Source organism: Ciconia boyciana, chromosome 8 (assembly GCF_034638445.1).
Source record: "Ciconia boyciana chromosome 8, ASM3463844v1, whole genome shotgun sequence".
Taxonomy (NCBI): domain Eukaryota; kingdom Metazoa; phylum Chordata; class Aves; order Ciconiiformes; family Ciconiidae; genus Ciconia; species Ciconia boyciana.
In genome coordinates, this window is record NC_132941.1 from 52,405,224 (window position 1) to 52,417,993 (window position 12,770).

General features: G+C 43.5%; 1 protein-coding gene across 5 annotated transcripts in view; it reads left to right on the top strand.

Moving 5' to 3' along the window:
- CNNM2 (cyclin and CBS domain divalent metal cation transport mediator 2) overlaps window positions 1-12,770 on the top strand; it is a 128,877-nt gene that overhangs the window by 1,859 nt on the left and 114,248 nt on the right. The window lies entirely within an intron of this gene.

Here is a 12,770-nt window from a genome sequence, read left to right on the forward strand (position 1 = left end):
TTCCTGCTTGCAGAGGGGTTTGGGAAGGTGCCTTTGGGACAGAGAGTGGCCTGTGTTTAGGCATCTGCCGGATCTGCCCGTTCCCTGGGCCAGAAAGCTGATACGCGGCTGGTATGTGCCCCCGGCCTCCTTTCCCCACTGCACTGGGATGTGTGTGTGGGCATGGTGCCAAGCAAGGTTGTTTTCTTTCTTGCTTTTTCCACTCATCTGTCCATTATAGTGAGAACCGCTGACGGGAATCCGCGCCTGTTACTTGGCTGTGTCTTCTCCGTGCTTTTTCAGCTGGCCTGACAGTGAGGAGCGGGTGGGCTGCTCGGGTGGGTCACCCGTATCTCTCAGCCTTAGTGCACGCACACGTGCTGAGATAAACAAGGCATTTTAGCTCCATTCATAGGCTCAGCTGGCCGACCTCAGCTCTGTGCTCGTGTTCCAGTTATTTTGATTGACGCTTTCATCTTGTAACTCATAAATAGTTTCAGGGTCTTAAAATATATTCAAAAGCACCTCTTGGTGCTGCACTTTGGAGTTACAGGTCTTTTTCCCTAGGCTTCCCCCTGCCCCCAGGACCACAGGCTCAGCAAAGATGTGACCCTTTCTACCGCTCTGGTGTAGCGTGTGTATTAGTTGCATCAGAACAGGACCGAGGCTTTCCGGCCCCATCTTAATTGTAGGAGGTGTTGACCTGACAAATGCATCTTAATTCCTGTTAGAAGCTTTTGCTTATGAGAAAGGAAAAAACTTTTTTTTTGTTTTTCTCTTTAAATCCGTTCCTTTCTGCAAGCCAAATAATAAAGCTATGTGGCCTGCGCAGGGAAGTGCTTTCAAAGAAATAGTTAAGTGAAATTTTGAACAGATTGCATGTGTGGACTCCCGTGCTGGAAAACTGAAGGCCGTTGGAGTGCCACGGAGCTGTTTGTACCTGGGGAGATCTGATTGAAGTACTGCCGAGCAGCGCAGTCCCTGGGAGATGATCTGGCTGAAAGAGGGGATCTTTACAGCTGTACTGACCCCAGAGCTAGGCTAAAGGGGAATATTTGAGTTCACCTTTTACCAACTGCAAAAGTTACCTTGGAAAGAACTTTGTAAATTGGTGAATGATCTTTCTAGGTAATAAATTTAAATTACCACTTAAATGTCAGGTGCTGTTTTGTCCACATGCGGAGCTTTGACAGCATGCCATTTGATCCCTTTCTTCCTGCTTAACTCAGTTTTGGGGATTTGGAGAGTTACCCTGTTGGTTTCCTCATTGTTATTTCATCTTAATGGATAGAAGGTGAACATACTCCTGCTTTTTACTGACCAGAGCAGCACTGGTTTTCTATATCTTTTTCTGCCTCTGTGTAGTGATGCGTAAATCTTACTTGGGTTCGGAGCTGTTGAAGGAGGGATGAGGGAGAGTCTCCCTCGGCTGTGGTTTCTCCGCTGTGGGATCTGCAGCTCGGATCTGGGAAACTCAATTATGTCACTTAACTGTTGGCTGTTTAAGATGGATGTTGCTGCATGAGCGGGTATAGGGTTCTTCTCCCTGTCCCCCCCATTATTCAGACTCCAGATAGCATGATGGGGTTCTTAACCTGTAGTGAGACTTGTGTTTTTTCTAGTATTGTTTGTAGCAATGTGTCTGAATAAATGAATATTATGTTGGTGTCTTTATTTCCCCTGTCTGAAAGAGATGAAATGCACTCCTGTGTGTTAACATAGGAGTCCTTTTATTTAATAGCTGGGAGAATTAGGAGCGCATTTTAATCCTGCAAGTGTGGCTAAGCCAAATATGCCTCCTTACGGTTCCCGAAACTTGTGCTTAAAATAGGCTTCTTAAAAATTCTCCTGGGTGGCTTAGAAGGTGCAGACTGGAGATCACTTTCCCTGGTAGCTGGAGGACTCCCCTTGCCTGCACTAGGAAGTGTCCCAGTAGCACATGTTTAGGATGAATTCCTAACATGTGCGTTCCCTCCTGAGATCGCTGTGTCCTGGAATAGTCTCTGTAGTTCTGAATTAATTCAGGGTAGTTTCATCATACTTAAATGTTTACTCCAGAATACCTACGCCAGTTGGTCTGTGTTGACAGGCCCTGGTGTTAGTTCCAGCTCTGTCCTAACTGGTTTCTCTTTAAAAGTGCAGATATGGTAGAAATAAATGGCTTCCTTTGTGTCCTTTGAAATGGGTGTAAATAACTGATAGCTTGCTTGATCTGGCATAGCGCGGTGTCTTTTGCAAGAGTTCTTCAAACTTTCTTATTCAGAGCAACCTTGCCAAATTCCCGTGAGAATGTACAAATTAAGGGTGAGAATCAAGTTGCATGTTACTCTCTGGTAGAGCGTTGAAAATAAATAAGCTTACAGTTTTTAATCATTCCCTTCCCACCACATTGACCTTCTGCCGCAGTAGGCTTGCTTCAAAACTCACGTGTATGTCTTTTTTTTCCAACCCAGGTCCCTGCTACCACCTTTCAGTGCAACGGGCAGCTTGTGTGATAGTGCTGTCAGTTGAATGCTTTAATTGGTTTAAGGAGAGAGGCTTGGCTTTTTTTAAGAATTTTGGTAATTAGCTGGGTAGGTAGGGTTTTGAAGCTCGTTTTTTGGGCAGGAGCAAAACATACTTAACCTAAACACAGAATTAAGGCTTAGGAGGAGGAGATTAAACATCAAGCATGGCAGGATCTATGTCCTTACGCTGTTGTGGAAGATGAAATGGGTAGTTCTGTACTTCTTCTGGTGCTTAGGCTGAACAGCTGGAGGATTTGATGGTGGGCCTATTATTAATGTTCTTTACCCACAATTGCAAAGTAAGTATCTGTTTCACTTCTATGCTGCTAGGCAAGAAATGTAATTTTAAGAGAGAGCTGCAGCACATTCCCACTCCCTTGTTGCTGTAATCTCTTAAAGTGTGAATAAACATGATTTCTGAAGCAGTCTGCAAAAAAGCTTCTCTTCTAAAAAGTGTTGTTTACTTACAGATAAACAGCTTTTGAAAGAGAGGCAATTTTCTATTCCCATCAACAGACCTTAAACCTCTACCAGCACTGTCAAATCTATTTGCCTACAAGTTGAGCAGACTGAGTGTTTAACTTACTTGAATTCAATCATTCAAATTTAATGCAAGGAGGTATAAGGTACCCTTTATACTGGCCTAGTAAATGACCTGCCTGACTTTGCTCAGTGCAAAGAGATATCTCATTTGAAGTAAGTCCACTCCCAGCTAATCTGACGTTGGCCATTGCTGTAAAGGGGAGCAAGGCGTTACCTGTTCTAGGATTGATTTGTGTCCTGGCTCCTAAGCTGCGGCAGGGAGTGAATGAGGGGCACAGTCATTTTTGGAAAGAAGCTAGTGAACTGTCTCCACTGGTCTCCTTTTTCTTGTTGACAAGTGTGTGGGCTTGCCTTTTTTTTTTTCCCCTTTTTGATGGTTTTCCTAGATCTCTGCTCAAATGGTCTCTGGCACTTGGTTTTGGTATTTTTCACAGGCAGATCTCTGCGTGTGTGATCCTAAATCCAAAGCGTTCTATTTCTAGCTCCCTGCCTGCAAGAGCTACAAGAATTCAGCTTGAAAAGCCTCATGTTGTAATACTAATATTTTAAGATTGGCCCACTTTCTACGAGCCATTGTACAGCTGCTTTCCTGGTGGCCTGGATGTCTTCGGAGGGCAGCAGTTTCTCAGTCAGAGTCCTCCTTATCTGGGGACTTTGAGTCATATGTTTTGATCTTATTTATATCTGTCTCCACTATTATGTTATACTAAAGATCAGAGTTAATAACCCGTTACAAAGAGTCACAGTAACTGTGTGCAGCAGTTCAGAGCTCTTGTTTTCTCAATCACATGGCAGCCTTGAGAAAATTCCTAGATTCCTTATTAAAATAATTGCCAACTGGACCTTAAAAGATTTTTCGTTCCTAAAAACCTTATCAGATTTAACTTGATGATCTTCTCTTCATGCTCTGTTGGTCCTGTGTTGTCTGTTTTTAATAGTGTGTATGTTTGGTGGCTATATTTAGTGTGGACGTAGGACCTGGAGAAAAACTTTGTCCATTTCTTTTCTAGTTCCTCTTCCCCCTCCAAAGAAAACCAAGCCCCAGCAACCTGAAACCCTTACTTTTGAGAGAGCAGAGAAGAATACCCAGACCTACTTACTCCTCTTTTGAGCACATAGATCCTCTTTTTGGAAGCAGGTAGGACAGCAAGTGATTGGTAGCCCCAGGATCCAAAGTTCTGCATTACTGTTGTTGGTCTGAGGTTTTTTTCCTGTTATTAGGTCGCTTACCTTTCTGGTACAGCTCTAAACCAGGCTTGTAGATGGCTTCTTTCCTGGTCCCTTTCAGGTTTTGTGGGTTCCCATCCTGCTGAATCTGAGTCCAGACTTCCCATGAATAACCTTTATTTAATGGATCTGAATGCTCACTTTTTAGTTTATCTAGCAGGCTGTCTGTCTCCTGAGCCATTTGTCTGTGTAAGCCTGTGACTGCAGCATTACTAGAAACTGGAAGAAACGACATAAATCCCTTCTGGGATTATCAAAGGCATGTAAAACTCCTTCTTGGAAAACAATATCGTTTTCAAGGCTGCTTGGCTAACAAACGGCACCTCCTCTGATCCTTTCGGGGAAATTCATATAAAGGGGAGGGTGTTGAGGAGGTCCAGCATGGAGACTTTTTTGTGTGAAGAGAGTAGAGGAGTGGTAGGTGGGAGGGAATTTGCGACCAAGATACAGAAGACTTAGCATGATATGCCTGCAGATTTGTTCCCTGAACAAAAATTGCATGTGGGGGTGGGGGTTGCCTCGTGACAAACTGTTTCTTGGCTGTCTGACAGCGTAGCACCCGCAGGTACTGCGCTGCCAAGAGCTTTGCTGGCCTTGCAGAGCTCCTGGGGGATGTGTGCTCATTCCACTGGAGAGGAGCAGATGTGGGTTACTGCAGGCATACTGCTGGTATGCTGAGGGGGAGGCGTCAAGGGAAATGCATCGGACAACAGCTCTAGTTCTTCCTGGGCTCCATACTGTGAAGCTTTTTTAGGGACCAGGAGAAGAGACGCTGCTGGAGAACAGCAGTGCTTCTTCACCCTGGCCTTGGTGAGGAGCCCAGCTGGAGGCTCCGTTCTGCTTCTGAGAGTAGAAAGAAACACGTGGTTCAGGTGGCTGGCAGGGAAAGGAGTAAGTAAACTAAATGGCTTGAGCAGTAGAGGTTTGAATCTGACGCTCGTGTTGGGTATGATTCTTGGATTGCTTTTTAACCAATTGCTAGCAACTCTTGTCATTCAACAAAGACAAGAAGTTGCCTTTTCCTCCCCTCAACTGTTTGCTAAGTTAGCAAATGCTTTCCTGCACTGAAGCTGATGGGAGTGAATTCCACCACAAGTGAACCACGTTCCTATCTGCTTTCTCTGTGTCTGTAAAGGTTATCTGTAATAGGCACAGATGTAAACTTCAGGTCAGTCTGTGCAGCCAGCGGCATTTCACCGCCAATTTTGGAGTAGAATAGAGAGAAGAGGCAGAATGTCAACTTCTGAGCAAATTCAGTAGTGCAGGAAAATGATCAGGTATTTTAACCATTGCAGTATTCTTCCAGGGCTGACATTTTTTTAAGTTTCAGTATTTCTCTGCCAACATGAGGTTCTGAGGAGCAGAACATGTTCTCGGTGAACTTTAGTTGACTCTAAGGGTGTAAGAACAATGACAGCGAATCCTCTGCAGTAGTACGTGTCTGACAATGGCTATGGCTGCTTAGAGAAGGTATTAGAAGAGAACAAATTTATTTTGCTCCCCACAGAAGCTTACTGATCTCATCAGGCTGCGATTCAAGAAGTTCTGGAACTAAACATACTGTCTTTATTAAATAGCCCTAGATGCTTATTTCTTTCTGTGAGTGTCTAATGAACACTGGACCTTTGTCAGCTCTTGCACATAGACAAACACCAATAGTGGGGTATCTCCTGTCAGTAGGTTTGTAGTGCTGGTGGCAGAAAAGGTGGACCTGAAGGTTGCATTTCTGATTGTGTCTTCTGTATGAAGCCATCCAAAGGTAGGTTTTGTTTTGGCAGGCTGTGATATCACTCTAGCTGGTAATTGAGGAAATGAGGGAGTTAGCCACCTCACACTTCATACATATTATGAGCCCCAGTCCCCTCCCTTCTTTATTGAAGGAATCATTATAGTGAGTGGGAGTATTGGGGGGGGTTACTAGATCACTTAGCTTGGAGTATCAATGCCGTTAAACTGTAGACAAGATCTACTAATCTTCCTAGCGTTGACTAATGTCAGATTTTGTCTTGCTCACTTGGAGGGCAGACATTCTAGTGCAGAGGAACTAAGAGCTGGAGAATTTGAAGTCTCACTACTTCACCTCTTCTAAACACTTTGCAATGTATGCTTAATATTAAGAGTCATAAGTCAATTTTACAGCTGCTTAGGCACCATCAAGTAGGCCTAGAATGAAAGGAGTGGCCGAGCAGTGTGTTGAATGAGTCTATGTCTCATCCTGCTGTGCTTTTTCCATTAATACTTAACAAGAGCTCACTTTTTCATTAGCTTGTGTGCCTCTACAGAGCTGTGGTGCAATTGCCAGTCTAGGTAGACCAATTGCACTTCTAGTATTGAGTCCCTCCCAATTTCACTAATGGAGCTTGTAAAACTAGCCCTCAACACAGAGTACTCCAGTACTCTGAACCATACCCTGGTGAGCATGACCCGGCACTCTTGTTAATTTGACAAGGTCCTGAAATACAGCTGGTAAGCTACAAAGAGGAGTGTAAATACTTGGTGCTAATGAGCTACAGCCAACAGAACATGGCTAACAGTCCTAGATCAGGTGGTTGATCCAGCCTGGCTCCTGCCAAAGTCACTGAGTCATTTCAGGACTGTCTAGTGATGGGTTTCTGTTTCACTTTTCAACAATATATAATCATAGAAAAAGAGATGCATAAATCTGTCGTTAACCTTCTTCTGGTGGAATCCACCTTTTCCCTTGGCCTAGAAATCAGCATGGCCCAATAGTTGCTGGTAGAAGAAGCTATGCTGGGAATAAACTAGGGCTAAGTGTGATGGTATACAAAGCATCTGTGAGGAGGGCATGAAAAGTAAAGCTGGTTAAGGAACTATAAGGGGAAGAGATGACCTAGTCACCTCAGTGTAGGTCTTCTTACAGAGAGGTAGGTGTAGGGAAGAGAAAGGGATGGCCTGGAACAGCTAAGTTGAGAAGCGCCTTGGTGTTCTAAATGGCTTTTTGTACAACATGGAGTAATGAAGTTCTGATTTTTCCAAACATATTGTTATGAGTTGAGGCAGAGAAACTGAAGTCTACTAAAAATTTTCCCATAGCTTCTTAAAAAAAAAACAAACAACCCAACAAAAAACCCACCCAAAACCCCCACTAATGTTATGACTCCAGGACATGCAACTGTACTGTGTCTTTCACAAAGTGGACTTGGAGGAACCAGGTCCCTATTTGACACTCCAACTTGAAATGTGAAGTTGCAATATGAGAAGGATAGATGGCAGAGAGATCCGTCATGCTTGGGGAGAAACTGGATGTTCTTTTGACTTGCCACTGGAGTTGCATGCACTGGTGTGCGTAACACAGTGACTGGCTCAGCTTATCTTTCCATTCCTGGTCCCCAATAACAAAGAGGCTTTGATTCTTTCCAAACTTGTCTCCACTAACTCTTTCCTTTTTCATCCTCATTTAGTCAAAAGTGCTCTCTTCCCTGTTTATGGCTCTGTCTGTAGTAGATTTCCACTCTGGAGAGTCATGAGTAGGGGCCCTTGGAGACCTTTGAGCCATTGTTCTCGTGTTTTGTGTTAAAATTGCGTGGGAGCCTTCCAGAATTTTAGTAGGCAGCCAGTTTTCACTGAAAAGAAGAATGACTTTCAGGATTTGCCACACTTCTGTATTGTCTATGGGACATCCTATGGGCTGTCTGTCTTTGACTGTGTTGTTTTAGTACACAACCTGTAAATGCAAGAGATGTTACTTTGTCTGGGTTGGCTGGCATGTTGGAAATTAGGATTCTTACATGGGTGTTTGTGGTTATTTTTGTGATTTAGAGACATGAGTCAGACTTGCTCTTTACCTAGTGGTGATGATATCTGCTTGAGAGGACTAGCGAAAGAATACTAGAAAAGCAACTTGTCCTGTAACCAACTTGTCTTGAAATACCCAGGCCTTAGATTGAACAGAAACCTCAAAGCTAAGAAGGCTTGTGTGAATGGGACTTACTTGTTGTCTCTCTGTATTGAAGCATTTTGCTTGTAAATTGTTGGGTATAATAATTTCAGTGTTTAAATATGAAGCAACAGCCCTTCTCATCAAGGAATTGTACTTTGAAGGGCAGAGTAAGTGTGATGCCTGTCAATCTGGGAACTGAAACCTGATGACTATTGAGGCCTCAAGAGTTACAAGTTAACGTGATTTTGCTGCAGTTACTAATTAACCAAGCAACAGCTTTGCTCCAGCCAAAGGAACTGGGGCCAGAAGATGAGCACATACATTTAGTACAAAAGATCTGTACAGTTTTGTCTTCTGTAATGCTTTCCGTTGGGATTGCACCATTCTTTTGCTGGCAGTCCTAAAAGGATCTGCTTTTCAAATGAGAGGGGTGTTGTAACATTGCTCTCTGCAGGGTGAACCATGCCATCAAGACCGGGCTCCCACTTGCTTGAGGTTCTCTCCTGCAGCAAGTGTGAATGAAAGCTGTTTTTTTTTTTTTTATAGTGAGTTTTTTATGGTGGTATAATCTCTTACAGTGATATGACGGAGCCATCCATGACTGTTGATCTTTGTAGAGGTGAACAAGGCTTTATTTTCCCCACTTGTCCATGGGTAATGAGGGCAACAAAATGCTGACTCTGCCTTAGTTGGATACTCTGCTGCCAGCAAACAATTTTAAGAAGGATCTTGCCATTTCTAGTTTCCTGCCAGTACTCCACCTCCTACTTTCAGAAGATTGTCCTGCCTGCCCTTTGCACTGGGGGGTTCAAAGTGCAGCCCTTGGCTGAAAGTGAGCCTGCAGGACCCCTTTCCATGCAACAGTTATGTGAGGACAAGGATGATCAGTTGCCCACTTTTATTGCTTGTGAATTGCTTGTCAGCAATTTCTAGACTCCTACAAAAAAAGGAAGAAAATCTGCCCGTGTGAACTTGTTCTTGATAAAAATTTACAATCTGGCATCGAAAGTAGGTGTGGCTGTGGGTTTTAGGCAAGCTGCAGGCTTAGTTCTTCCTATCTAGCCTGGGACATCTTTCCATTGGAAGCAAGCACAGCTCTTACAGTTAAAATTCCTGTGCACAGCAAGTGCAGACAGGGGCCTTCAGTTGGTATTACAGGGCACCAATAAGAGGCTTCAGTTAAATTTTGAACTAGTTGAGGTAGGCCTGAATTGTGAATTAGAGCTATTCAGTAGCTCTAACTTGAATGCCAAGGGACATTGCTAAGTTTTGCTTCAAGGTGGATAAATTAGTATGATATGTTTTGCTATGTGAATTTGTGTGGGTTTTTTCCCCTGCTGCGTAACTGAGGTATGTGTACAGATAAAGCTTTTTGACTTTCAGCTTTTACTTTAGTGTCTCGATGTAGTATGGGGAGAGGAGGGGAGGAAGTGTCTCTCAAGGTACCAGTTATATGAAGACTTGCTGCCTAGGTCTTGCTTTTCCTCCAGCAGAAGAGAGGAGTAAGGGATGCCTCACCGGAGGCTGGGGCAGTGGTCCTGTGAGTAGCTCACTATATGGACTACATGGTTGTAGCAGTAATGGGATTTATGCTGCTCTTCAGGTGTGATCTGGTCTTTGTTGCATGCTGGTTCCCTGCCCTCATGGGGAATAACTTTTATCTTCTCATTGATATTCTAGTTTGCCTGGAGCCTTTTGGAGTGGTTAGGCTTGAAAACACTGGTAACTCCGTAGCTAAATTCACGAACTTCACACTGCTCACTGGGAGTATTTTTTTTCTTCTTGTAGTGTTGAAGAATTATTTGTGCTATGTGAATGGGATTTCTCCCAGAGAAGTCAAAATCCCTATCAAAATCATTGTCTGTTTCTCTCTTAATGAAAATCTTGTACAGTGTACTTAAGACTCAACATCAGCTACTAAAAGTTCAAGTGCTCACTTGCAAGAGAAATGAGAGACTTTCTTGTATCACGTGTAGAGGAAAGCCTGCTTCTGTTCCTTCTATACTGGCATATTTGTGTTTTCCTGTGACCCTTACAGAGATCACAACATGCTTAAAGCTTTATTCCCTTTCCATATGATGGAGCCTGCCTCTCTATCATAAGCAGGACTGACAGTTTTGTACGTCTTTATGTTCTGTTGACAAAGGCCCAGGGGGGATTACGATCACTAATGTGGAATTGCTTTGCCAGTAGCTTACTGGTTTCATCTAGCTTGTGTTGTATTGTCTGAAGGCTCCCAAGGAGAACCTGGAAATGGAGAAGTTGCACAGCTCACCCTGTAGGCAGTCTCGGTGGGGGGTGAAGCTTCCCAACGTGGGAATCCCCCGAGGTTAGAGCTTAAGGAAAGCAGCTGGGGCAGTGAAAAAACTTAATTACCTACATAATGGATGCAGTCTCCAAGAACTACAGCAATCTGTTGCTTGACGCCAATGGTAGGGTTGAACCTGTGACTGCAGTTGTAGTGTGTGCAGGCAATGTGCAAGCAAATACAGTAGCTTTCTTTTTTCCTGCTTTCTCCAATGCCCCTAGGGTTAAGGGTGGGGATGAAGGCTTCCCTGTACTGTGTGATGCACCACAGACGGGAATCCCAATCTCTCGTCCTCCTCTCTGCAGGGGCACGCCTGCTGTGCATAGGATGAGAGGTCTACCAGGAGAGCTCTGATGTCAATGGCTCTATTCTGTTAGTGTTTTTTTTTTGTTTTCCAGAACAGCTGTTTTGAATTTTCCATTTTTTTCTGTAATCTTTGAACAAGACTTTTTTTTATTTTGAGAGAGAGACTGGGGAAGGGTGTGGGGTGGAGGGAAGACGCACATGCATTTGAGTGTCGAGGGCATTTTCATTTCTGATTCCTGGCCTGAAAACTGGGTTTAAACTTGTTGCTTGCCTGCTGCTTGAACATGGTCCAGTGGTAAGAGGCTTTAATACATTTCTTCTATGCAAATCATCAACCTCACATCTTCCAGTAAAGGAAAGAATTTGGGAGTATAGCTTCCAAGAGTAATAGCCCTCTCAGCCCCATGCAATGCACAGGCTCCAACCAAAAAGTTCCAAGGAAAATATTCAGAAAGGGGGAAGTTGTCTAGTTGTATCCCTGACAGTTTTGCATTTAAACTATTGGGCTTTGCAGCGAGATCAGTATGTTCTTTTTTTCAGATAGACATGCAGCCATCCTGGAACTGATAACTATGCTGGAATATCTTAATCCAAGCGTAGAGTAGAGAAATGAACAAAATGTCTCTTATTTCCCAAGTTTATATTGATGATGCTCTGTAGTTTGCCAATTTTCCTTCTGTCCAGTTAACCTCTAGCTGAAAACACACTTGGAAGTATTGGAGGCTGCATCCAGGTACCCTGCTTTCTATTTGCATCTACCTCCTGATTAGTAGAAAGAGCTGAGTGCCTTGAGAAGTGCTTGAAACACTTAAAGGACAATGCTGAGCAAAGAGCCACCATGAGGAAGCTGGGAGGCTTGGGGACTTGGGTGGCATTTATGCTGAGCCTGGGTCTACATCTATTTCCTCTGAAAAGCACTAAAACAGCAGTGTCCTGCCAGATTTTAGAGGAAGCTTCAGTGTGAACATTCTTTCAGGAGGGAATGAGGTGCTTTAAACTCAAGGGATTCTTTTAACAAATGAGGTTCTTAACCATCCTCTCCAGTGCTGCAGCTAGTAGTTGTGACAAGGAATGAGTGTGTACTGTGATTAAACATGTACTCCCACAGCTAGAGGCAGCATGCAGTTTCTGGGAGCAAGACCTCTTGCTGTGGTAATGCTCATGAGCAATTCTAACAAAAGGAATCGCATCTCTCGGTGTTTTCTGTGGCTTTGAGGAGGATTGGGACGTAAAAACCTGAAGACAAGACTGGATGCAAAAGGATGCAGATAGGAACAGATTATTTTTTTAACCTCATAAAACTAAGTTTAAAGCATACAGGAGATTTAATTTTCCTATTCCTGTTTGTTTGTTTTCTCCAAAATGGAAAAATGACCCAAGGAAATCAAGGGCATAACTGCTTCAAGTGAGCTGAGAGTTGGGCAAGGATAAAGTTGAGGGTTTGATCTATTGGATTTCCTAGTGCTGTCCAAAGTTGCATATAGACTGTGATGCCTTCTCCTTGTGCTTCAGTTACTTTGCTCTAGAATGAGGACTAATTTTTGTCCCCTTCCCTTGTATCAACTGGATGGGTTTGTGGGAGCCAGTATGTTTCAGCTTTTCTCCTGTAACTTAAGGTATATAATAGGAGTTTGGTTTAATCTTCATGTAATAGCTTCCTTGCATGACAACTGCAACTTTCTTTAGACTGACAGTCCCTCCAATGACTCAGATTTTGTTTCTCTTGCGCTGAGGTCCTTGGCTGTCAGTGTCTTTATTTAGTGTTTTCACTCTCCTTTCTGCAGATCAATGTGTAGTTCTCCTGGCACTGTTTGTTGGCAGAAGGTGAGGAAAATCCGAGAGAGACTAGGGACAGTAGCAACAGATGAGATGAGGCCATCCACTAGACACGTGTGTGGAGACACAGTTAAGGTGAATGCCCCACTGGTTAATGCTTTGTTCTGTGTAGTTTTATGGGTACTAAAATTGCTGCTGTAAAGTTCATTTACAGTTAGAAGTC